We start from the raw sequence: 26,689 nt of genomic DNA, 5'->3' as shown, positions 1-26,689 counted from the left end.
TGCCCAGCAGAGAGCCTGATGCGGGGCTCGATCCCAGGACCCCAAGATCATGACCTGAGCCAAAGGCAGAGGCCAAATCCACTGAGCCACCCAGGTGCCCCTAAAATTGTGTTTTATATATTAACATCAAGGTTTTCCAAAAATTAGAGCACTTTTTAATTCAAATCTCTTTAATGCATTTCTTTTATCACTGAAATAAATAAAACTGCTTTGAGCCTAAGCCTGACACCTACCCAATTTATACCTCCAAGTCCTCCCAGACTGAGATTTTGTTTGGTCTTTGACCCTCATTCCTAAATGAGGTCTCTAGGTCCTTTTAACTCCATGATCTGCGGCCTTCAAGCTAGACTCACTCTATCCCTACAATCAGAAGGTTCCCAGGTTCCCAGTCTGTGCAATTCGCTAAGGGAATTATAATAGGCAAATAAATATAAATATGTAGAAGGATAATGTAATCTCAAAGAACAATTTATTAGAGGAGTTCACTGTCAAAAACTCATGCTGCTCCTTCGAGAAGTATGAAGTAAGCCAGTGGAGAAAAAAATAACCAGAGATTCACATCGACCCCTGCTCTTTATGCCTACCTAAGCCATTCACAACTGACAAAGAGGACATGCTCCAAGTATTTCACTGGCACTCACAACAATCACCAAGAACTCCTTTCACTTCCTTTCTGGCTAGGTTTCTCTTCCATTCCATTTTACCCCCCAGATACTGATCATTAACATGTCTCCTGTTTTTAAGATTTTATTTATTTGACAGAGGGAGATCACAAGTAGGCAGAGAGGCAGGCGGGGGGTGGGATGGGGGGGGGGGGAAGCAGGCTCCCTGCTGAGCAGAGAGCCTGATTCGGGGCTTGATCCCAGGACCCTGAGGATCCTGAGCCGAAGGCAGAGGGTTAACCCACTGAGCCGAAGGCAGAGGGTTAACCCACTGAGCCACCCAAGCACCCCAACAGATCTCCCGTTTTGAGCTCTACTTCTGCCCTTGGGAAACACTGACTTCTGGAGTTTCCATAACCCAACTATTAGGACACTTTAAAACCACAGTTTTGATCCATTTCTCTGGTTCCTGCTATTCTTGGTCATCTTAAGCAGATTTATCACAAAAGGTTTGGCTTCCTAGACCAGAGAAAAATAAAAGCCCCCTCTGTTTCACTGATGTTTTGGATAAAACAGCCAAGCCTGTCAAGGCAAAGTTCGGAAGTCAGATGTTTGGATTGTTAGAGGATGTTACATGGAAGTATTTAAACAGAGGCTTACAGTTCTTTGGCAGAGGGGAGGGTCTGCAGGAGAATTATACCAAATGACTTCTAAGTTTCTAGTGAATCTCAAGACTTTAAAAACTGAATTATTGGGGCACCTAGGTGGCTCAGTGGGTTAAGCCTCTGCCTTTGGCTCAGGTCCTGGTCCCAGGGTGCTGGGATCCAGCCCCCATATCTGGCTCTCTGCTCAGCGGGGAGCCTGCTTCCCCCTCTCTCTCTGCCTACTTGTCATCTCTGTCAAATAAATAAATAAAATCTTTTTTTAAAAAATGTATTATTTAATAAGCTCTGAGAATATTCCCTACATTGAAGCTAATCTCTGGAGGTAAAATATTAAAATCTCAATGATGCTGGAGCTACTATGTAAACATATATACTCTTAAAAAAATAATAAGGAAGGACATGAGAAGGAAAAAAGGCAAGAAAAAGGATGTAAAAGGAAGAGAAATAAGAGAAGAAAAATACAGAAAGGACAGTAGAAGAATCAAAAGATCGAATCTCAAAGCTTTGAGTTGCCAAGTAAGCATTTTCCAGTAAATTCACCTTGCCAGTATTTGCCAAACAAATCCAATATAGGTTCATCTGGTGTCTTAACAACCAGAAAGATTATTTGAATCACATGCATTTGCCTGTACAATGATAAATGACATCCATGATTATGACCATGAGACACGAAGATGGAGAAACTATAAAAAAAAAAAAAAGACTAAATCATGTTGAATAATTTGGGAGTTAAATTAATTTACTTCCAGAATAACTGAATGACCTGAACCAGCATTCACTGAGTTTTATTTGAAAGGAAACCAGTTAGACAGTCTTTTATAGATGAATTGGTTATAAATATGCACTCATGATATTAAAATGTAAAAAATAAATAAGTCTAGATAAGATATTCTCACTACAAAAAATCTTTTACCGAAGATTTCCCTAGTTTTAACTTCATTCAATGCACTCAAAATTATACTGAATCAAAACAGAATTTTTCACAAGTATCCTAAATTCATGGAATCAGGGAAAAAAAATATCTATCGCATGTAATATTCAAAAGGGCAAATGTCAAAACAATGGAATCTCTTGATGCTTATCAACCCAGAATGAGCAATACTTCAAGAAATGTCATACTAAGCTTCAAGTTCATAAAGTATAACTAAATCAATTAGCTGGAAAGATCACAGTCTTAAAAGGACTCAGGTGTTTGGTTTTTATTGATGCCACATAAATGAAGTTTGAAACTCATCTTTGACAATTCTGTTCAGTATTTACATCATTTCTATGTGGGACACCCATGTTTATGTGTTTCCTTTGTATATTCTCCAGATATTATAAATAATTATTTATTTCAAATCCCTAGACTCATTCACCTGGAAATAAGCTATCACTTGGCACAATCTGAGATCATCTAATATTTCCCAAAGTTGCATTAGTGAGGCACTAGTGAGCCATGCAATAATCCATGAGATGCTCTAAATTTAAGATAGGAATGGTTATCAAATACATTTACAAAATACTAAATTCTATACCACTCTCTTCATTGGTTTTTATGAAGTTCAATAGTAAAGACATGTGTTTAATTTGCTTATCTGCCATTTCCCAAGTGTATCTAGCTTTGAATTTTATTGTATTTATTAACATTCCATAGATGACACTTTCGGATTGATGGTCTATTTCGAATGTATCAAGTTCAAATGCATTTGATGTCCAGGTGTATAAAGTAAATGTATCAGACAAAAGGTAGTGATTTGGGGTGTGGAACTAGATTCTTCATCTCCTAAAATGTGTTCAAGTCCAAAGTACTAAAATTTTATTTTGAGAGATAGGTTAAATGATAGAGATTGAGAGAAAAAGATTTCTTAATCAAGCAAACGATATCTGTGTAGAAGATTCAGCCCTTGGGCCACCAATTTTAAATTCCTAATCTCAATCACCCTTCAATTAACAAGTAAGAAGGAGAGTCTTGCACAGAAAGCATAACTTGTCCACTCCACCCTAGGACATTTTTTTTTTCTTTTTAACGTTAGGTATAATTTGGGAGTTCCTGTCATCACCAAGTACCTGTTATACCATTTTCTTAGGCACTTCTCATAATCTTAAGAATATTCCCAGACACAAATGAATAAACAAAAAACAGAATCAGACCAATATACAGAGAAAAGAAAAACAAAACTGATGATTGGCAGAAAAGTAAGGGGATTGGCAAAATGGTGAGGAGAGTGGGAGATACTGGCTTCCAGTTATGGAATAAATAAATCACAGGGATGAAAGGCACAGCACAGGGAATATAGTCAGTGTCATTGTATTAGCATAACATTGTATTTTAATAGCATCCTGTGGTGTCAGAGGGCAGCTACACTTGCACTGAACATACCATAGTGTATAGAGTTGTTGAATCACTATGTTGCATACCTGAAACTAACATAACATTGTGTGTCAACTATACTTAATACTCCCACAGGTAAAGTATTATTAGCTCTTATTCCATAGATGAGAAAACTGATGGTCAGATTATTTGATCTGCCAAAAGCAGGCATAACAGAGCTGGGGCTGGACTGCAGGTCTCTCTGAAGCCTGTGCTTTTCTCACCATATCATGCTTCTCAGATTGGGCAGGACAGGGCAGTGGCACTTCATGTGACAAGAGTAATACATGTCGGCAAGTAACAATCTTCAACTGCTGTGTTGGACCTGACAGAGTTAAGTAACCATGTATTTTCCAAAAGGAACCAACTTACAGAAAGAAAAATAGTAGCCCTTGTCATAATGTGGGAACAAACATTGTTAAAGACTGAGTTAAGGTCATCTCACATTATTCATACTTTCTCCTATTACCACAGCAGCCCTTCAAAGTCGGTATTAAGTACACTTTTAGATTAAAATTAAAATGGAGCCTGAGAAAGTTAGGTAATTTTTTTTAATAAAATTTTATTTCAGAGAGAGAGAGAGAGCACGTGTGCACATAAGCAGAAGGGGTGGGGAGAAAATCCTCAAGCAGACTCCTCACTGGGTGTGGATCCTGATGTGGGGCTCTACCCCAGGACCCCAAGATCAGGACCTGAGCTGAAATCAAGAACCAGCCACTGAACTGATTGAAACATCCAGGCACACCAAGTTAGGTAAATTTCCAAAGTGACATGGCTTTTAATTGCTGGGATCTGACTGCCTTGTTCATTGTTACACCAAGATGACTCTCATGTTTTAAAAACTGGCTCTGGAACAGGAAAAAAATTATTTTATCCCTTCATTATATGATTGCATTTTATCCTACTAATAACCCTGTGGGTAGAAAAGGCAGGTTTCTCCACAGCACAGTGAATTTCAGACTCAGTAAGTGTGAAGCTCTTAGATAAGGCTGAGCCCTTACACAAACCCAGGTAGTCTGATTTTCATAATTCCCAATACACTCTGAAGAAAACAAAGCTGTATTGCTTTGGTTCCCATTCTGCATTCAGAGGACCAGAGACACTGCAAATCACAGGGGGAGTGGGGGACACATGACACAGATCTACGTACAACTAAGAAAAAGTCATTCAATTCCTGCGGACTTCAGACATGCCATGTGTAATAATTTTCCTTCTGAATCTAATGAAAAATTCCTTTAGCATTTAGCCACTATTTCACTTTCTTTGGCCTCTATTTCAAGGCCCCTATTTAAATATTTGAATTGTTACCAACTGAGACATTGAAGAAATAGAATCAACGATTTTAAAATTCCCTTATTATTGATACACAGGACAACTTGGATGAATCTCAAGGTCATTATGCGGGGGGGGAGAGCCAAATTCAAAAGGTTACATAATGGATGTTTCCATTTCTATAACACTCTCAAAATTGCAGAAATTAAACTAGATTAGTGTTTACCAGAGAGTGGGGTGAGAAGTGGTGGGAAGAACAGGTAGCAATGAATCGGACTTTAAAGGGGCAGCATGAGAATAAGTGAAATAAAATAAAATGATAATAGATAAATAAAATAAAGTAATAAAATAAAATAATAAAACAAATATTTTAATTAATAATTTAATGTAATTAGTTAATAATTTAACTTAATATTTAAAATTTAAAAATAAAAAAATGAAATTTTAAAATGCCATAGACTTTCACTCATATGTGAAATTTAAGAAACAAAACAAGTAAACAAACAAACAAGACACAAACCAAAAAACAAACTCTTAAGTATAGAGAACCGGTGGTTGCCAGTACACTTATAAGAACAAGGAGTACTGTATAGAATGGTTGAATCATTATGCTGTACACCCAAAACTAAAAACACCCCTATGTTAATTATACTTGAATTAATTTTTAAGATTTTATTTATTTGACAGAGAGAGAGAGAGAGAACAAGTAGGCAGAGAGGCAGGCAGAGAGAGAGAGGGGAGGAAGCAGGCTCCTTGCGGAGCAGAGAGCCTGATGTGGGTTTCGATCCCAGGACCCCGGGATCATGACCTGAGCCGAAAGCAGAGGCTTTAACCCACTGAGCCACCCAGGCGCCCCCGAATTAAAGTAAATTTTTAAGGGGTGGTAGCAGAAGGAATTTTTCAGGTGATGAAGGACTTTTCTATTTGGTTGGGCTAATGGTAACAATCTGCATGTGGTAAAACTGCATCTAACTAGACACAAAAAGGAGGGCATGTGACTGGCCAACTCTGCATAACCCTGTAGATTGTAACCAGTGCCAGTTTCCTGGGTTTGATAATGTACTGCATCTTTTGTAAAGTGTTCCTACTGAGCAAAATTGGGTTACTGGTACACAGAGCTTCTCTGTATTGCTTTTACAATTTCCTGTGAATCCATAATTATTTTAAAATTTAAAAGAATGTTTTAAGTCTCCTGATCTTAGTAGGGCACATTGCTGGTTACCAGTGAGTATGGGCTCCGCAGCCATGCCTTGGGCAAATCCACTCCACCATCTGCAAAAGCCTGCTATATCCCCCAGGAAAAGTGGCAGGGGCTCTCAGGACTGCTGTTGAACTTTTCCGTATGGATGGGTTTTATTTTTTTCTTTAATTTTACTTTTTTTAAGATTTTCTTTATTTGACAGTGAGGGAGAAAGCATAAGTAAGCAGAGCCGCAGGCAGGGGGAGAGAGAGAAGTCGTCTCTCTGCTGAGCGGGGAGCCAGATGCAGGGCTCGATCCCAGGACCCTGGAATCATGACCTGAGCCAAAGGCAGCCCCTTAACCAACTGAGCCACCTAGGAGCCCCATGGATGGGTTTTAAAAAGAGAAACAATCTGATTAGATTTGGGATATGTTAAAATTCCTCACTTAGTAGGACATACAGGCTCACTGTAAACAGAATGCTGCTTACTTTTCCAACCTCATTATATGCCCTGTCGCTCTCCTGCCAAGAAAGAAATATTTTCATGCTTGTGGTTCTGATTATACCCTTCCTTCTCTCTGGAATGCCTTTCTTCATGGTTGTTCCAGAGGGATTCAGCTGTCAGTCCTCAGCAGCCCAGCAGTACTGCCAGCAGCTAGGGACAGGAGTATCTCAGATGTCTGGCCTCCCTCTACAGATTTCCTCTACAGCGTTTTCTGAGACAACCCAGCTCTGCTCTCAATAGACCTTGCAACTAAGCAGCAGCATATGGCCAGTTTAAAGCCTGATTCACCAAAAAAGCCACTGGAGATTTCTCTCAGCCTCTCACCCCCAGCCAGGATTCCCAAGCGTTTATCTTGGCCAAGTCCTAAATCCACTCACCAATTTTTAAGAGTTATCCTTCTGAGTCCTGAAGCAAAGCCTAACCTAAATTATCCCCAGAAGGGGAAGCATGTTGGTTTTTCTCTCCCATTTTGGGTGTTTACTACCCGTGAAGCTTTCAGAATCTACAGGAGAGCACAACAATGACAAAAGGTAGCACAAAGACTAGGATATTGAAATAATAAATCAGCTAGACTGCCCACATGAGTTACCTCTGAGAGGTTGAGAATAAACGTTAATTTGCATCACACAACCCCAGGGCTCCAGGGGCACACATCTGAAAGGAGAAAACATAGTAGAGCTGCAACTTAACCCATTGTATAAGGGTAGGGGGTGGGGGAAGAAAGCCAAGAACACTCAGTCCCATTATCAGAACCCAAGACCACAAAGCTGCTCCAGTCACACTGGTTTATCCTGAGGATTTCTGACCATTGTTGGTCCTTCTTTCCACTTGCAATCTTTCCACCCTAATGACTAATGCCATTGACAAGTAATACAGCTCCTGAAGGGGGTGCAGTCCAAACAAAATCGTTTCTAAAGATTAGGGAACAGATGAGTCAGCATAAAGAGATGGAAATATATTTGTGAGATCGATTCTGGAGCGACAGAGTACACATTTTTATCTAGCCCTGAGAGGATTTTTAACTAAGAGGGACATTCTGATTAACCTTATCTCCAAAATCTCATCATTACCACACCAAGCTTGTTGAATCGCCAAGCAATACATATGGAAAAAAAATAAAATAAATAAAGAACTGCTGATCCTTTTAAATAATTCAGCAGCATATTAGTCTTGGGGAACTTGTGGGGGCTGTGTTAATGGCAGCTTCGCGTTGGTACTCTGGAACCATGGCGTGTTCTGGTCCCATTTCTCACCTCGCGCACAGAGCTACCCAGGTTCCATTTCCCAAAGACGACGTAATAAAACCTTACACGCACCGCCCTCCTCAGACACAAGGAATCTACAGCTACTCATGGTACAATTTTATCGGTGGAAGAAGAAAAAAACTAGGTGAGGGGCTCCTACGCGTGCAGGCAACAAGAAGAAACCCACTTGCACACGGGTAGGAGTGGCAAGGCACAACCCGCCACAAACCGGTTCCACCTGCGCAAGATTGCTCACCAGCTGGAGGAAACTCAGAACACGGAGCTCTTTCCTGGAGCAAAAGGCTTGAAGCCAACGTGGGAGACCTCCAATTTTAAGACCTGTGCCTGAGACACAAGCCCCAGAACATCTTGCTTTGAAAGGCGGTGGCGGTCGCATCCATGAGCACCACAAGACCCCAGTGCAAACGGAGAAAAGGCTCGCGCGCTTGGACTCACCGTCCCCGGGGTCCCACGCAGAGGCAGCCTCCTGGACGTTCTGGGACACTAGGAGTATTTTCTTGTCTTAAGGTGGTGGTGACCTGCGGGACAGGTGTCTGAATCTAAGACACACCTAGACGCCTGCTGAAATACTCTCCTGGACGGCCGCTGAGGAGCACCATCTTCCCGCCCTTCCTCTGCCTCGCGCCAGGTCGAAATAGCGCGGTAAAAGAGCTTATATTTGCGTGCGGCACCGGGGAGGGGCGGTCCGCCCTGGTTTCTGCGGCTGCGCCCAGAAGGTACCTCTAGATCACCTGGCGCAGGTGGGCAGCAGGGCTTCGGTCTGTGAGCTTTGCAGGACTGGAACCAATGGAGAATGGTCGCTTAAGCAGCTACTACCCCCAGGGCACGGCAGGAGGAGCCTAGTCCTTCAATGAAAAAACTACAGCTGTGCACGGTCTGAAAAGTCTAAATCTGAAATTAGGTTGGAACACAATCTCAAGCCTTTAGAATTTAGCGGCACGTGAGCATCCTGTGGGAGTAGGGCCCTGGTCTGAAGAACAAGATTCTGATGCTCCATTTCTTCTCAACCACTTCTCCCGCCAGGTAGGTAAGAACCCCAGAATGTTGCCCCTAATACTCAACAGAAAAGATAGAGCAGATATCTCTGTCTGGATTCAACCGAGCAGAGGGTTCAACCCAGTAGACCGAGTGGCTCCTTCCTTCTGGCCACCAAGTGCTATTTCAGCCAGTCACAGAAAGTGAAAGACACCCAAAGAGAAATCAAAGTAATGTAGGTGCCTAGAAGTTAACTGGCCGATTCGATGGTCCTAGTTAAGATGTGCATAATATAATCAGTCTACACAGATCGAAATACTAGTTACTGCAGAATCTGCTTAGAAATACAAAAGCATAGGGGTGCCTGGGTAGCTGTGAGTTAAGTGCCCAGCTTCGGGTTTCAGCTCAAGTCATGATCTTATTTATGGTGGGAGGATTGAGCCCCACATCAGACTCTGCACTCAGCAGGGAGTCCACCTGAAGATTCTCTCCCTCTGCCTCTCCCCCCACTTGCACCACGTGCACTCTCTCTCTCACACATAAATAAACAAGTCTTAAAAAAAGAAACACAAAAGTATAGGACTCTTACTGATTTCTTTTTAATTCAGTAAAGTTGTGTTTTGAGTACTAAATGCTTTCACTTTTACCACATGTACGTGGAATTCAGCCTCCACCTAATTGTGAAATATTAAATCCACCTATTGTCGAGTATCTGATTAAACATTTTAAATTGAAGAATGTCCCAGGCACCTGGGTGGCTCAATGGGTTAAAGCCTCTGCCTTCAGCTCAGGTCGTGATCCCAGTGGTCCTGGGATCGAGCCCTACATCGGGCTCTCTGCTCAGCGGGGAGCCTGCTTCCCTTCCTCTGTCTCTGCCTGCCTCTCTGCCTACTTGTGATCTCTGCCTGTCAAATAAATAACTAAAAAAAAAAAAATTAATAAATAAATAAATTGAAGAATATCCCTAAAAAAAGTATTTTCAAATCTTTGCAAAACAATTTCCTCTAATTAATGGCTCAGGCATATGTCCCTTGGGAATAGGTTCAACATACAATGAATCATGCTTTTTACAAAAGCAGCCCTCTACTCACTGTCTTCACAAAGAATTTACAGGTTATATGGATTCAGCTGGCACACCATTAAAGATTTGTACCCTCAAATTTATCTGATGGAGAACGTTAATAAGAATTAAAGCCTTTTTTAGAAGAATTGATCTATCTTCAGCTCTGTTTAAACACCGGTCCGGTGGATAAGCAGACTCTGTGCTAGAGGTTTTCACAAACCTTAAATTAGAGGGTGACAACCTATCTAAGGCAGCGTGAAAAGAAGCAGAAACATGCACACAAGCCAAAATCTATTGAAATAGCTGAAAGTAAGATGCCAAAAAGCAATTTAAAAAGACGAGAAAAATCCACAGCACCAGAAGTGAGAGATCTGAGGGAAGGAGTCAAAAGTTGGAGGTTAGAAGGGGCTTACATCAGACAAAGATGACGTCAAAAACAAGCAAGGAAGATCCAAAGTGCTAACTGAAAACAGTGTTCAAATGTCTGTGGCGTGCTTTCACAGCTGGGCAGGTAGGAAGGACATAACCGGCTAGCTTAACATATCAGAAGTAGGTAGCAGAAGCCTTTGATCACACAGATGGAAGCAGTGTATGGGTCAGTCATCTCAAAATAGGTCATAGGCGCTAAATGATTCCTCCAAGCCTTCGTCAAATCACTTCTGTGAAAAATAGATCACACAAGAATGGGCTCTCCTGGCACTGTCAGTGCAGAACCTATCCAATGTTTTAAAATCTTTAAAAGGCAGTGTTCTAAACCTTCTACTTTAAAATTTGTGCTTAGGGTAAAATTGCAAGTTGGATTCCCTAGATCTCCCATCAAAATGTTAACCTTTCCACCTGTGCATCTCCATCTAAAGGACATGGATCTCCATCAATGAACAACACAGAATATTAGTACTGAAGAAACACCGATCTTCACTTCTTATTATATTCTATCCATCTAATGTCTGAGACTACTGCTATTCCAGGAAAATAGGCCAAGAGACTTGTTAAATATTCATTCCCCTCAATCTTCTTTTTTTTTTTTTTAAAGATTTTATTTATTTATTTGACAGAGAGGTCACAAGTAGGCAGAGAGGCAGGCAGGGTGAGGTGGGAGGGAAGCAGGTCCCTGCTGAACAGACAGCCCAATTCTAGGACCCTGAGATCATGACTTGAGCCCAAGTCAGAGGCTTAACCCACTGAGCCACCCAGGTGCCCTCCCCTCAATCTTCTACACTCTACCCTTGAATCACATCAAATACCCAGAAAACCTACGTGCAAGGATTATCTTAGTTGCCTGGAGAAATGCCTTTAGAAACCAGTTTAACATTATGTCTTCTTCTTATTGAGGAGAACAAAAAAATTTTCATCTCTTGCAAAATTGCTTTAAAAAAAAACTAGTATATTGTGTAACGCCTACTATATAAGGCAGATGGAAAGCAAATCAGTGCAATTACATCCTCTGATACACAAAACCGGCCTATTATACTTTGTTAGAAATGACAGTATTGAGATTTTCCACCATGACATCCAGCAAGCTCAAAACTAATATTTTTGCACCTTCTCCATTATTTATTTTGCATTTTTTACTCTTGTCTTATTTGAGGCCTCTCAAGCCATTGTTGGAGAGAGGAAATATATAAATAAATTTATATATTTCTAATTATTATTGTAATTAAATACCAGAGTGCTAAAAGTGAAATGATAATTATAGCTTCATTTTGGGTTTTTTTATGAGCATTCGACTCATGGTTAGATCCATTGATTAATTTCTGATACTTAGGAAAATTCTATGCTATGCATCTACCAACTTCCATTTCATTTTCCTCTTCCTGGACATCCAAGAAGAATACACTTCTTACCCAAACTGCAGTTGAGTTTGCACTATACCCATGGATTTTGGCCTGTGAAATTTAGATGGAACAAGTGAATGTCATTCTGACATGACACTTAGAACATTCTATATGCACTCCCTTCCCTTACTTCAGCAACCCTAGGAGCCACAATGAGAAAGCAACATCACAAAAAGGTGTAGCCTTCATCAGCATGGGCCCCTGAATGACTATGTGGATTAGAGGCATTATTAGTAAATGCATTGGTAAATTCATTAATTGATTGTTTTTTGTAATTAACTGGAAAATTAATGGGTACCAGTTGGCAACTAATGGGTACAAATTGGTAACTGCTAATTCATTGATAATTAATTAGTAAATTAATTGGTAAATACACAAATGTGTAAACTTTTTCTTAGAGTAAGCCATCGAGATTTCAGCATTAATTCTGTCATCACATATCCTCTTCTGTACTAACTAGTCAATGTGAAAAGTATGATTCACAGAACCCTTCATAAAAATTCTCACCCTTTACTCTTGACTTGGCTTGCAGACTCTAATACTTTTCTACTCTATTATTCCAATGAGCTGAATTAGAAAACATGCAGAATTATATGGCTTCCTCTTTGCATGGGCTTGTTTTTTAATTGAAGTAAAATACATACAACATGAAATTTATCATCTTAAGCATTTTAAGTATAGAGTTCACATTGCTGTGCCACCATCATATCACCACCATCCATGTCCAGAGCTCTTTTCCCCTTACCCCCATACTTGTTAAATAATGACTCTCCATTGCCCTCTACCTCTAGCCCCTGACAACCACCATTCTGCATTTCTGTATCTATGAATCTGACTATTCTAGGTACCTCTGTAAGTGGAATCATGTAATATTTGTCCTTTTGTGACTGACTTATTCCACTTAGCATATTGTCCTCAAAGGTTGTTTGTGTTGTAGCATGTGTCAGAATTTCCTTCCTGTTAAGACTAAATAATATTCATTATATGTAGGTACTCTACTTTATTTGTCCATTCATTTATCAATGGACGCTTGGGTTGCTTCTGTCTTTTGGCTATTGTGAAATATGATGCTATGAATATAAGTGTACAAGTATCCCTTTAAGACTCTACTTTCATTCTTGGGGTTAAACACCCAGAAGTAGAGTTGCTATATCATATAATTCGGTAGGTTTTTGAGGAACTGCCATACTATTTTCCACAGTGGCCACACCACTTTACATATGCACCAGTAGTACACAAGGATTCCAATTTCTCCACATCTTCACCAGCACTTGTTCTTTTCTTTTCTTTTGATAGTAACTACCCTAACGGGTATGAAATGGTATGTTATTACAGTTTCTATTTGTATTTCCCTCATGATAAGTGGTGTTGAACATCTTTTCATCTGCTTATTAATCACTTGTATGTCTTCTTTAGAGAAATGTCTATTCAAGTTCTTTACTCGTTTTTAAATTAAGTTCTTCCTGGTTTTTGAGTTGCCTACATGGCCTTTTTATCCTTTTCTTTTGGATCCCATTGAGAACTGCTTCTCCCCTGAGATGAAGGCTTAGGAAATCCCTGTTTCCCCTCACCCCAAGTGAAGCTTTCTCCTCATATGCAGCTAAAGTTGGGGGTTTTATTTTCACCAAATGTAGAGACTAAAGTAAATTTTACCTGAGGAAAAGAGGTGAAACTTTTTGAAAAGTTAGAGTTTTGTGTATATATATATCATAATAAATTGATTTACACAAAAAGGCAACAAAGATTAGATCAACAGTGAAGATGAAAGAGGCAAGATCAACCCAAGACCTGGTAGTTATGGCGCTAAGGAAAGAAGTTTAGTTCAAACAAAACAGCTGAGTGGTCCTCTGTATCTGTCCCTCAGAACAATGTATTACTTAAATGTCCCCCGAGAGCACCGTGGCTAATTAGATGAGCCGTTTGAATGTTCTTGCTCAACTATAAACTTTATACTGCTTGACCAGATATATTTTGCCTTCCTTCTTGTTTATCTACAAGGCATATGATTAATGTTTAGCTTTCTTCCACTCCATTGTTGATTACTGTCTATATCTAATAAATATGGGACTGAGGAGTTGCTCAGGGCAACAGTCTTTTCTACCGTTGTCCCCCGTTCCCTTTCTCTTGCCGCCACATGTTTGTGCCTCATTCTTCTCCCATGCGCCTTCAGGAAGCGGCAGTCCGCAGGCTGCAGTTTTCTGAGGTGCATTTCTAGCAAGCAATTGAATTCTTATTTGTCCAACTCAGAGAATTAAACCTGCCAATCTAGGTTGGGGGTAAGGATTGCTAGTTTACCACTGTCTTGCTTCAGAGAGAATTTCTAGCTGTTTCCACTGTACAAGTACAGGTGTGGAAACACACCTTTCCCTACCACTACTGTCATGACAGGTACCAGGGTTCCACCCTTTTCTTCTGAGACCCCACCCCGACTTTCTCCTTGACTTCCAAATGTCTTAGAATCTCACAAGGTAGGAGAAGGTGATAGATTGTTCACATAGGTTAAGTTGGCCAGGGGCAGAGCAGTGTCCAAGCACAAAAGTGCCTTCCTGCTGGGTGGTCAGTAAGACGTGTTCCAGTGACTAGTAAAGAGAAGTCCTCCCTGGGCAAGCAGGAAATCTAGCATAGCCCTTGGGCATCCGTGATGCAGAATGGTCAATGGCGGGGATATTGGATGATCACCCACACCACTGAAGGACTCTGGTCACTGGGAGTAAACACTCATTGCTCAGGTATAGTCTGTGAAGTATGAGGACACTGATTTACTAGCAAATAATCCCTTTATGTAGACTCCCCTGACTTCAGCTCCAACAAACTTTCCCTGTCATATCTTCCTCTCTTCTCCTTGTTCCCCTCCCCAAGACCTGGAGAATCCTTTCCCTACCAGGAAAGAGGAGAAGCCTTGATTTTTGCCATACCTTCTTCCTAACAGTCTGAATATGGAAACCACCCTTACTAGGACTCGTAGAACCTAAACTTAAGAAACTCGAAAACCATGAAGAGGCACATTTTTTTCTATGCTCTGCTACTATATCCCTTCCCTGGTTAAAAAAAAAAAAAAAAAAAAAGAAAGAAAGAAAGCAAAGAAGCACCTGTGTATCTGAATGAGGGTGGTCAGCTGGTATTATATCAGAAAAGCCACAGTCTACCTCAAACAGTTCTATTTATATCTCAACACTTGAAGTTTGGCTCATTACCACAGGAAGTAGCAGAGATGGGATTTTATTACTTAAATGTGTAGTGTATAAAAAAGCATGATATGGAACTCTTTGGGAAAATCAAAAGCATTTCAGATGTACATTGGCTAAAACATTTTAGAGATATACTCCACCCTTAGAAGAACGGGGTAAGAGAAACTGAAACAGTTTTCTGGCTTTTTCTCCTCGGGATGACCTCTGTGGCTTGATCCCTATCACTCGATCTTCTGTGAAAGCCCCATTACAGAGACTTCTGGTTAACTGCTGATGACTATGAGATGAACTGAATCCTGCCTCTGAGAAAATCTCATGTCTGCATCCTGCAAGTGATGGACAGAACACCCAAAAAGACAGTGAGTAGAGAGTTTACGGCACCTGCTAACAGAGCGGGTTATAAAACTGTTTCGTGCCTCTTCCATAAATTGATTTTCTAACAAAGGTCTGTGTGCTGTAGAATTTGATGTAAGATGTGAGATTGTAGGAAGTAACTAATTCTCACTCATTTTAAACTCCTTTGAAGGCACTTGAGGAACTTAAGTCTTGAGCGTGACTAAGTCAGCTAAGAGGGATAGTAAAATACCAGAAAAAAAATTTAATATTATAAATGTGTTTTTTCTGCTATAGGAAGTTTCCGGATTGTAGAGTACGTACCAAGGCCATAACTCACTTCTACAGTCAGTGGGGGGGCAGTGTATAACTGGGAATAGGAAGTTCTAGAAAGTATATACAGCAAAAGTATAAACAGCCAGTTTATTGGCACTGAAGTATCCTATATATGGTTAACCATTCCAGGTGTGAAGATGACTGAGCCTTCTAATTAACTTCAGGATTGGCTCTGATAAGGTTTTCAGAAACTGCAGAACGCCTGCATCTTTGGTGGCGTCTCAGTATACGTGCTCATCAGAAACCCAAGGGGACAAAGGCAGGGAATAAAGAAGAATCTGACAGTATAGCAATCTCCCTTTATGAACAGACAGATAAATTTTGCAAACGAATCAGTCCACCAATGAGTATGCAGGACTCTCTGGCCAAAACGCAAGAGTGCAGGATTATGTAAGCTTCTTTGTCTTTCTATAAGTGAAATAAGATTATATTTTTAGTAATCCTTCAACCAGGCGATGAAAACTTAATCTCAGTTATTTTACAGTTGCTGCTTCTTCAGTCAAGTTGTGCTGAGTTCCTAGGAAATTACATGGTGTCAGGGCTTGGTTGGGTTGTGGGGGGGTGGATCTGTTTGTCTATGTTTGGATTCCTCTGGGAACTGATCCTGAGACAAAGATTCAAGTGTACATAATTTGTTCAGAGCCGATCCCAGGAAACAATGGTAGTGAGATGGGATAGGGAAGGCATGGCTGCCTATGTGGTTGAGCTTCTTTTTGCTGGGAAATCCTGACAGTCTGTGTAGAACACATTCCATCTGAGTTGTCCCATCGGGGTGCAAGAGATCTTTGATAGTTTTATACCAGCTCCCACTAAGCTACTGATTGAGGGGTGGCTGCTAGGGGTAGAGGTGACATTGATTCTCCAGCCCTTCTGGCCCGCCTGGCAGAGAAGCAGAACAGGCTCCAGAACCAGGGAAAGCCCTGTACCGTCGAAAGTCAGGTTGTTTTCTTGACCTGCATTACAGGGATGGGGCTGGAGGGGACACAAGTGAGGTACTAACATCCTCTGCTACATTGAGTCTGGATGTCATTATCTGTTCCCCTAAGCGTGCCTCACTCCCTTTGGTTTTGATCATCAATACTCTGGGTCACTGAGTGGTTTCTCATTCTTTTTTGTTTTTTTTTAAGATTTTTTATTTATTTGACAGACAGAGATCACAAGGAGGGAGAGAGGCAGGCAGAGAGAGAGGAAGGGAAGCAGGCTCCCCACTGAGCAGAGAGCCCAATGCGGGGCTTCATCCCAGGACCCTGGGATCATGACCTGAGCTGAAAGCAGAGGCTTTAACCCACTGAGTCACCCAGGCGCCCCTGGTTTCTCATTCTTTACAAGTCTCCTGAGTTCAGCTTTCTCTCTCCTACTTCAGTATCCTTCTTTATGCGAGGGAGTAATTCAGTGGACCCAGCCCATGCATTGCAGGAAACTCATGAGACTATCTGAGCCTCAACTCCTCTGTGCTCACAGACACATGGCATGACTCTGCTGGTCCAGTAACAGGTTAGGTGGTAGAAACTATGAGCTTTCTAAGGTCCCATCTGCCCAACTCACAGCCATTCCCTCTCTGGGGATTCTATTCTGAAGGCAGCATACAGAGTGTTAATACATATATGTCATTTTTTACTGCCTCCCCCCACCTCCCAATTAGCCCAAGGGGGTAGGTCGAGGTGGGGGCACCCCTGCTTTCTCAGGGACCTGCAGTATCTAAGTCCACATTGCATTGCTTCTCCCCAGTTCTGTTTCTAGCTTCCAACCCGTGGAATTCCCTGTCTGGTCTCCTGGCCTGATTCCTGACTCTGACTCATCTTGTGTTCTTCCAACTCTATTGTTCTTTTGTGAAAATTCACGGTTTTCTTGGCTTCCTTTTTTATGGAAATGGGGTTTTATTGCTTAAATGTGTAGCATATGCATGAATGCCACAGATTGAGCAGTCCAAATGAGGAACAGAAAATACAAAAACAAAAGAACAACAAAAATGTGGGTAACTATTCCAAAAATATCGTGACGCCATGACGGTCCACCCTGCTGATTGCTCTTTTGCTTGATAAGAATTGTTTTCATTCATTAAGGAGTGGTTTTCTGCAGACATCCTCAATTTGGAAACAGTTTATTTTTCTGACTGTTATTTCAGGGGGTGTAATAGTGTTTACTGAAGCAGATATCCCTATAATTTCACAGGTCCTTCTTTTCCATCCAAAAGGTGACCAGCACATCATTTCTGTCTCTAAATGAGAAGAGTTAACCTTGCTGCGCTTTCTGGATTTACTGTTGGCGCCTCAGTGTCTGTCCCTTATGTTTCCAGATTTGCAAATGAGACAGAGCTGAGTGTTATCTCACAACTCATGCAAATTAGATGCCAGGAAGGCTATTGAAAAGGGAAGATGGTATCATCTGTCTTGCAAGGGCATTTCTCAGATTGACAGCCCCACATTTAACCTCCTCTTTTCCTTCGCATGAATTAATAGCTCAGCTCGTCCTCCCTAAGAAGTCATCTGCTTTATTGAAATTAAATGCCAGCTACCCTGGGGAGAGCCACCAGACAGAATCTGTCACTTGTTGCCTTTGTTCTCCCGGACTAGAAAGGTCCATATCCTGAAGGATAGATTGTGCTGGAATGTACAGGGAAGATTTTTGATGTGGCTGATAAAAAGGGGAGGGGTAGGAAGGAAGGACACGGCCCATACATACATATGGACTTCAGTCAGTGGTATCTGTGCTGGGCCCTACCCGTCATTCTGGCATTTGCCATGATGTTCAAGAGACCATACTACCAGACTTATTCACCAATTTACAGCTTTACCCATGAGAGCAGCCCAGGTTTAAGATTAATTCAAGCCATTCCATGAAAATATAAGCATCTGAGGAATAACAGGCATCATTTGTTTCAGTATATACAGATGAACCTGTAATTAGGCTGAAACTTTCCAATCAAGAGGCACACAGGAGCACCTGGGTGGGTCAGTGGGTTAAGCCTCTGCCTTCGGCTCAGGTCATGGTCTCAGGGTCCTGGGATTGAGCCCCGCATCGGGCTCTCTGCTCAGTAGGGAACCTGCTTCCCCCTCTCTCTCTGCCTGCCTCTCTACCTGCTTGTGATCTCTGTCAAATAAATAAATAAACTCTTAAAAAAAAAAAGAGAGACACACATGTGTTTATGATAGGAATATAATTAGGAAACATGCTTAAGTAACTATTATTCATTCAACAATTTTTTTTTATTGAACATCTATGTTCCAGGGACTCTTCTATGCTCGGATAACCACCCTCAAAAATTTATCATCTTTCTGGGAAGCCAGAAAGAAGAAGCCATAAAATGAAATAAATAAACTAGCTGATTTCAGACAGAGGTAAATGTCATGATGGACATAAAACAGGGTGAGTGACAGCAGTCAGCACTAGGATGGACACAGTTTGGATAGGTGGTCAAGGAAGGCCCCTCTGAAGAAGCCACCTATGAAATGAGACATTAGTGGTGAGAAGGAGACAGATGAAAAACAGACTAGGCTTTAAAATCCTAGGTACAAACGAGCTTGGGATAGTCTAAGAATCGGGAGGCCAGTGTGGCTGAAGTCTAATGACTCAGGGATACTCAATGTGTAGTCAGTTCATAATCATAATCAATTCTTTATTCTAAAACTGATGGATACTGGAAGAAACTTTTGTAGATAACATATATGACATACACATTTGGGAGAAAGAAAAGAGGCAAAACGTGGAGGGAAAGTACATCTATGATGCCATCTGAAACATAAACACAGAAAGGCAGGAATACATGTTGTAATTCAACACCCTTCAATCTTTAATGATTCCACCACCTTTTTTAAAGAAGAGGGATCAAAATTTACAGTGCAAGTATTTAAAGGTAAACTCAGGTAAAAGGAATCTGACAATAAAATGTGTCTTTATAGGTGACAAAAGGACATCTCAAAAGAGGAACTCTACCACTTGGGACAGGAATTAAAAAATATAGATAAATTTAGTTTTTGTGGAATTCACCTTCAGCTTGATTAACTGGCGAATCAAAGCTTCTGTTTAATTTGAGTTTATCAAACAGAAAAGACTTTCATGAACAACACCTCAACTATATAAACAAAATTTCTACAGGATCTTCGCTCAAAACAGTATTCTTTGTTTTAAGTGTTCCCTTTTCAGTCAAGCTGGACAAAAGGAAGCATATAATTTTTAATTGAGGTTTGAGTTCCGTAGGTGTTAATGGTGGTGATGATTCAAAGCAGGAGATGGGTTCAGAACGTATATAAAAGAGGTTAATGAGATTTTGCTGGTGGATGAGATACAAGAGAGGTAAAGGAAAGTGAGGAACCAAGATAAATTCCTCAACTTTGGGCTTGAGCAATAACATAGATTTTTTTTTTTTTTTTTGAGGATGAACAGTTTTTTCAATTTTTTAATTTTTTTTCATCGTAAATGTACTTTTTAATTGGCATCTCCCCACCCACCTCCCCTCTGGTAACCATCAGTTTATTCTCTGTAGTTAAGAGTCTGTTTCATATTTCATGTCTCTCTTTTCTATTTTTCCTTTGCTCTTTGTTTTGCTTCTTAAATTTCACATATGAGTGAAATCACATGGTATTTATTTTTCTCTGTCTGACTTAGTTCCCTTAGCATTATACTTTCTAGCTCTATCCATGTCGTTGCAAATGGCAAGATTCCATTCTTTTTCATGGCTGAATAATATTGCAATATAAATAGATACATATATATCTCACTTCTTTATCCATTCATTTGTTGATGGACACTCGGGTTGTTTCCATAGTTTGGCTATTGTAAATAATGCTACAATAAACATAGGAGGGCATGTATACCTTTGAATTCATGATTTTGTACTTTTTGGGTAAATACCCAATAGTGAGATTCCTGGATTATAGGAGAGTTCTATTTTAAATTTTTTAAGGAAACTCCATAATGTTTTCCAGAGTGGCTACACCTGTTTGCCTTCCCACCAGCAGCGCACAAGTGTTCATTTTTGTCCACACCATCACCAACACTTGTTGTTTTTTATGTTTTTGGTTTTAGCCATTCTGACAGGTCTGAGGTCATCTCTCATTGTGGTTCTAATTTGCTTTTCCCTGATGATGAGGAATGAGCATCTTTTCATGAGTCTTTTGGCCATCTGTAAGTCTTCTTTGGATAAATGTCTGTTGATATCTTCTGCCTATTTCTTAAAAGGATTATTGGTTTTTTTGGGTGTTGAGTTGCATAAGTTCTTTTTATATTTTGGATACTAGGGGTTTTTTTTTTTAGATTTTATTTATTTATTTGATAGACAGAGATTACAAGTAGGCAGAGAGGCAGGCAGGGAGAGAGAAGGAATAAGCCGGCTCCCCACTGAGCAGAGAGGTCAATGTGGGGTTTGATCCCAGGACCCTGAGATCATCACCTGAGCCCAAGGCAGAGGCTTTAACCCACTGAGCCACCCAGGCACCCCTTGGATACTAATTCTTTATCAGATATGTCATTTGCAAATATCTTCTCCCCTTCAGTAGGTTGCCTTTTAGTTTTGTTGATTTTTTCCTTTGCTGTGCAGAAGCTTTTTATTTTGATACAGTCCCAATATACCCTGCAACCTTACTGAATTCATTCATCACTTCTAGTAGCTTTTGGTTGGGGTCTTTCAGGTTTTCTATATATAGTATATATACTATAGATAGTGAGAGTTTTACTTCTTCCTTACCAATTTGGATGTTTGTTTTTTTTGGTTTGTTTGTTTTTTGTTGTTGTTGTTGTTGTTGTTGTTTTCCAATTTGGATGCTTTTTATTCCTTTTTTCTTGTATGACTGCTGTGGCTAGGACTTCCAGTACTATGCTGAATAAAAGTGGTGAGAGGGGACATCCTTATCTTGTTGCTGATCTTAGGAGGATCGCTCTCAGTTACTCCCCATTGAGTATGGTGTTGACTGTGGGTTTTTCATACATGACATTTATTATGTTGAAGTATGCTCTCTCTCTTTTTTTTTAAGATTTTATTTATTTATTTGACAGACAGAGATAACAAGTAGGCAGAGAGGCAGGCAGAGAGAGGGAAGCAGGCTCCCTGCTGAGCAGAGAGTCCGATGTGGGGCTCGACCCCATGACTCTGGGATCATGACTGAGCCGAAGACAGAGGCTTTAACCCACTGAGCCACCCAGGTGCCCCGGTATGCTCCCTCTAAACCTACTTTCTTGAGGGTTTTTTATCATGAATAGATGTTCTTCTTTGTCAAATGCTTTTTCTTCACCTATTGAAATGAGCACATGGTTTTATGCTTTCTCTTATTGATGTGATGTATCACTTTGATTGTTTTGTAAGTATTGAATCACCTTGCAACTCAGGCGAAAATCCCACTTGATCATGGTGTATGATTTTTTTAATGTATTGTTGGATTCAGTTTGCTTGTATTTTGTTGAGTGTCTTTGCATCTATGTTCATCATATATTCTTCTATATTCATATTGGCCTGTAGTTCTCTTTTTTTAGTGGTGTATTTATCTGGTTTTAGTACCAGGATAATGCTGGCTCCATAGAATGAATTTGGAAGTTTTCCTTCCTCTTCTATTTTTTGGAATAGTTTTAGAATAGGTATTAACTCTTCTTTAAATGTTTGTTAGAATTCACCTGTGAGGGGCACCTGGGTGGCTCAGTTGGTTGGGCGACTGCCTTCAGCTCAGGTCATGATCCCAGAGTCCTGGGATCGAGTCCCACATCGGGCTCTCAGCTCCATGGGGAGTCTGCTTCTCCCTCTGACCTCCCCTCTCATGCTCTCTCACTCTGTCTCTCTCTCAAATAAATAAATTAAATTAAATTAAATTAAATTAAAAAAAAAAAGAATTTACCTGGGAAGCCATGTGGTCCTGGACTTTTGTTTGTTGGGAGTTTTTTTGATTACTAATTCCATTTATTGCTGGTAATTTGTTCAAATTTTCTATTTCTTCCTGTTTCAGTATTGGTGGGTTATATATTTCTAGGAACTTATCCATTTTTTTAAGTTATCCAATTTGTTGGCATATGGGCCTTCATAATACTCTATTACAATTGTTTGTATTTCTGTGGTGTTGTTTGCTACTTCTTCTCTTTTATCTATGATTTTGTATATTTGAGTCCTCTGTGTGTGTGCGTGTGTGTCTATGTGTGTGTTTTGATGAGTCTGGCTAGAGGCTTATCGATGTCGTTGATCTTCTCAAAGAACCAGCTCTTGGTGTCATTGATTTGTTCTATTGGGTTTTTCAAGTTTCTGTATCATTTCTTTCTCCTCTAATTTTTTTTTATTTTATTCCTTCTGCTGGTTTGGGGTTTTGTTTGTTCTTCTTTTTCAAGCTCCTTTAGGTGTAAGGTTATGTTGTTTATTTGAGATTTTCCTTGCTCTGGAGGTAGACTTCTATTGCTATAAACTTCTCTCCTAGAACTGCTTTCGTTGCATCCCAAAGATTTTGCATTATTGTATCTTCATTTTCATTTGTTTCCATGTAATTTTTTATTTCTTCTTTGATTTCTTGGTTGACCCACTCATTGCTTAGTAACATGCTATTTAACCTCCATGTGTTTGTGCTCTTTTCAGATATTTTCTTGTGGTTGATTTCTAGTTTTATATGTTGTGGTCAGAAAAGATGCACAGCGTGACTTCAGTTTTTTTTAACTTGTTGAGACTTTTTTTATGGCCTAATATATGAATGTTCCATGTGCACATGAAATGAATGTGTATTCTGCTGTTTGAAGATCGAATGTTCTGAGTATATCTGTTAAATCGACCTAGTCCAGCATATCATTCAAAGCCATTAATTCCTTGTTGATTTTCTGTTGTGTTGTTAAAGTTCCCTATTATTGTATTACTATTAATTAATTCCTTTATGTTTGTTATTGTCATGTATTTGGGTGCTCCCATGTTGGGTGCATAAATATTACAATGGTTAGAGCCTCTTGTAGTGCTGTCCCCCTTTGTTATTACATAGTTTCCTTTTTTGTCTCTTGAATGACATAGGTCTTCTCGAAAGTAGGAAGACGGGAGTTTTGTTTTGTTTTTTATTTATTTATTTATCTGATGGACAGAGATCAGAAGTCGGCAGAGAGGCAGGCAGAGAGAGGAAGAAGCAGGCTCCCTGCTGAGCAGAGAGCCTGATGCGGGGCTTGATCCCAGGACCAGAGGCTTTAACCCACTGAGCCACCCAGGCACCCCAAGGAGCTTTTGAAACTAAAAGCTAAACTTTTTAGAAACTAAAGAGTCTTAGGAGTTGTTCTTACTGGTTTAAAGGAATCAAGCCTCTTGATGGTAGGGATCATATTACTTATCTGGTAATCCACCAGCTAAAATACTGAATGTAGTTAAAGATGTGTAGACTGCTGTTGAGTCAACACCAAATAAAAATTATGTAAATGAGGGTATTGGGCCAGTAAATCTAAGAACTTTGAGCAGGCTGCCTACCATAGCTGGAAAACAAATTCCTGGTAAGATATGATAATGACTATCATTACAATCACCGGCATTTGAGAGATTAATGTGTCATTTTTAGGATACCTTACATGTATTGTTTCAGTTAATCTTCACAAAACCCTATGAGGTAGATTCTGTTAATTATCCTCACCTTACAGATGAGGAAACTAAGACAAATAGTGTCCAAACTTGCCAGAGTCACATTGTTAGAAGTGGCAGAGCCAAAATTAGAATCCACACTGACCATGAAGCCTTGGCCCAGGACTACTAGTTCACTACCTGTGAATGGTGAATGTATTTCTGATATTTTTGACATTCACCAAAAATGAATCAAAAAGTTTTATGGAAATACCTCCTTCATAAAAGAAACCAGAATATCAAGGAAGATAGATGAGTCCATCTGAAGTTCAAGAGAGAGCTACTTTCTAACTGCTATGTCCACAGGATGGCCCAGTGCATAGGATAGTAAACTGTGACCTCTTGAGCTACATTCACTGCAAATCAATCCACTTAAATAAATAGTGCCTGGTTTCTCCTTTGAGCTAGCTTCTCCAAGACTAGGATGCATAACCCCAGAAGGTATTTATATTATTTTCCTTTCCTCAATATGTTAGGGTTGTCTAAAGAAACAGACCCAATGGGTGTGGGTGGGTGGGTGCGCGCGCGCGCGTGCATGCGCATCAATGAATTAACATGCTGTTATGGAAGTGGGCAAGTCTAAAATCTGCAGGGTGACAAGATGGAGACCCAGGAAGAGCCAATATTGCTATTCAGGTACAAAGAATTGAACTTGAATTGGCAGAATTTCTTACTACTCATGGGAGGTTAGTCTTTTGTTCTCTTATGGACTTTAACTGATTGGAAGAGACCCATCCATTCATAGAGGGAAGTCTGCTTCCCTCAAATTTTATCAGCTTAAATGTAAATCACATCTAAAAAGAGCATCACAGGGCGACCTGGTGGCTCAGTTGGTTAAGAGTCTGCCTTTGGCTCAGGTCATGGTCTTAGGGTCCGGGGATCAAGCTCCATGTCAGACTCCCTGACAGGGAGTCTGGTTCTCATTCTCCCTCTGCCTTCTCCCCATACCTCCCCATGTCCTCCTCCTGTCTCTCTTAAATAAATAAATAAAATCTTTAAAAAACAAATAGAACATCACAGAAACATGACCAAACATCTAGGCACCATGGCCCAGCCAAGTTGGCATACAAAGTTAAAAATCATACTCACTTAGGCAAAAGAAGAAAATACCAGCAGGCTCTAAATTTTTTCATGTTGACTTTTCCTTTGGAAAATCCCCGTCTTTGGGGGGATGCAACATAATACATCAATTAATGGTCATATGTCCCAAGTGTTGGTATCAGGTCTAATTTTGAGTTCTGGTTCTGCCACTTACAAGCTTTGTAATTACAGGAAAGTCACATTTACTTTCTACTTAAAGGTTTCTCATCCGTGAAATAGAATTCATAATGTCTCCAACTCCTAGAGTTGCAGTAAAATAATGGAAATAGAGCATGTGGCATGCTTGTTTGGCACATAATGGGTCTCCACCACTACCAGCAGAAGTCCTCCAACCTTGCCCAGGAAATGGTGAAGACAACTGTTTTCACTATTTGGAACAGAAAAATAAAAGAAACATAAAGAATCCAGATCATAAAATATTCCTAATTTAATTCCCCAAAGCTAGACTCGTACTATTTTCCTACATATTCAAAACCACAATGAGGTCTCTTTCTTCGAACTACTTGACACATAATTGTATCTATGAGGTTTAACACTTATTTCTATTCTCTAAGTCTGTGTGTTCCTCAGACCCACAGGATATTAATAGGTGTTAACCCACACATACAAAAAAGGTTCCTGGTAGCATTAGATTTGGAATTTACGCAGGCTTCTTCATCACAAGATTTCTTGGAGCTTTTGGTGTGTATAAGGACACTGAAATCTCTGAAGGAGGATATAATATGCAACATTTCAAATTTAATTGACCACAGAACCCTTTCTGATGGTTGCTCTCCCACAATTAGTGTGTTGCAGCACGCTTTTTGGCAAACAATGCCTAATTGTTTCAAGGGTGTCAGCCTTGTCTTTCAAGTTAAACCATAAAGTCCCCAAGAGGAAAAAAATAATTGCCTCTTTTGTATTCCCTATAGCACCAGCACAGAGCAGGAAATAGAGCATTTCAGTAAATATGTGTCGTTTGAGAAAATTATTTTAATTCCTTAATCAGCATTCTCTATTTTCAGAGAGCCTTCTCTATGCTGCCTATTATCCTTGGCACTAAGAAAATTAAATTAAATACAGCCCTTCCCCTCAAGAAATATATAGCCTAGTAATGAAGAAAGGCAAATATATAAATACAATATTGCTCACCAATTACTATAATGTCATGTTTACAAGATCTTGGAGTAACACAAAGTAGGCAACAATAGCTTCATGAGAGGAGGCAGAGAATGGGAAGGTAGGACGGGAATGGGAAAAGGCTTCCGTGCAAAGGTGACCATGGAATGAAATAAAGCTTGAGCATGGGAAAGGAATTCTCCAGACAGGAAAGGGGTTAAAGGGAATTGCAGGGAAAATGCAAGATGCGTGTCCAAAATCACAGGCATAAGCATAGCGCAACCTATTTACTGCATCATGAGAGTTCTGTATGGCTTCTGAAAAAAACACATATGCAGCTGCCCTGGGGATTGCAATAGTGGAGGT

The sequence above is a fragment of the Lontra canadensis genome, unplaced genomic scaffold, assembly GCF_010015895.1.
Source record: "Lontra canadensis isolate GAN:19392208 unplaced genomic scaffold, GSC_riverotter_1.0 scaffold43, whole genome shotgun sequence".
Lineage (NCBI taxonomy): Eukaryota > Metazoa > Chordata > Mammalia > Carnivora > Mustelidae > Lontra > Lontra canadensis.
This window is presented reverse-complemented; position numbering follows the sequence as displayed.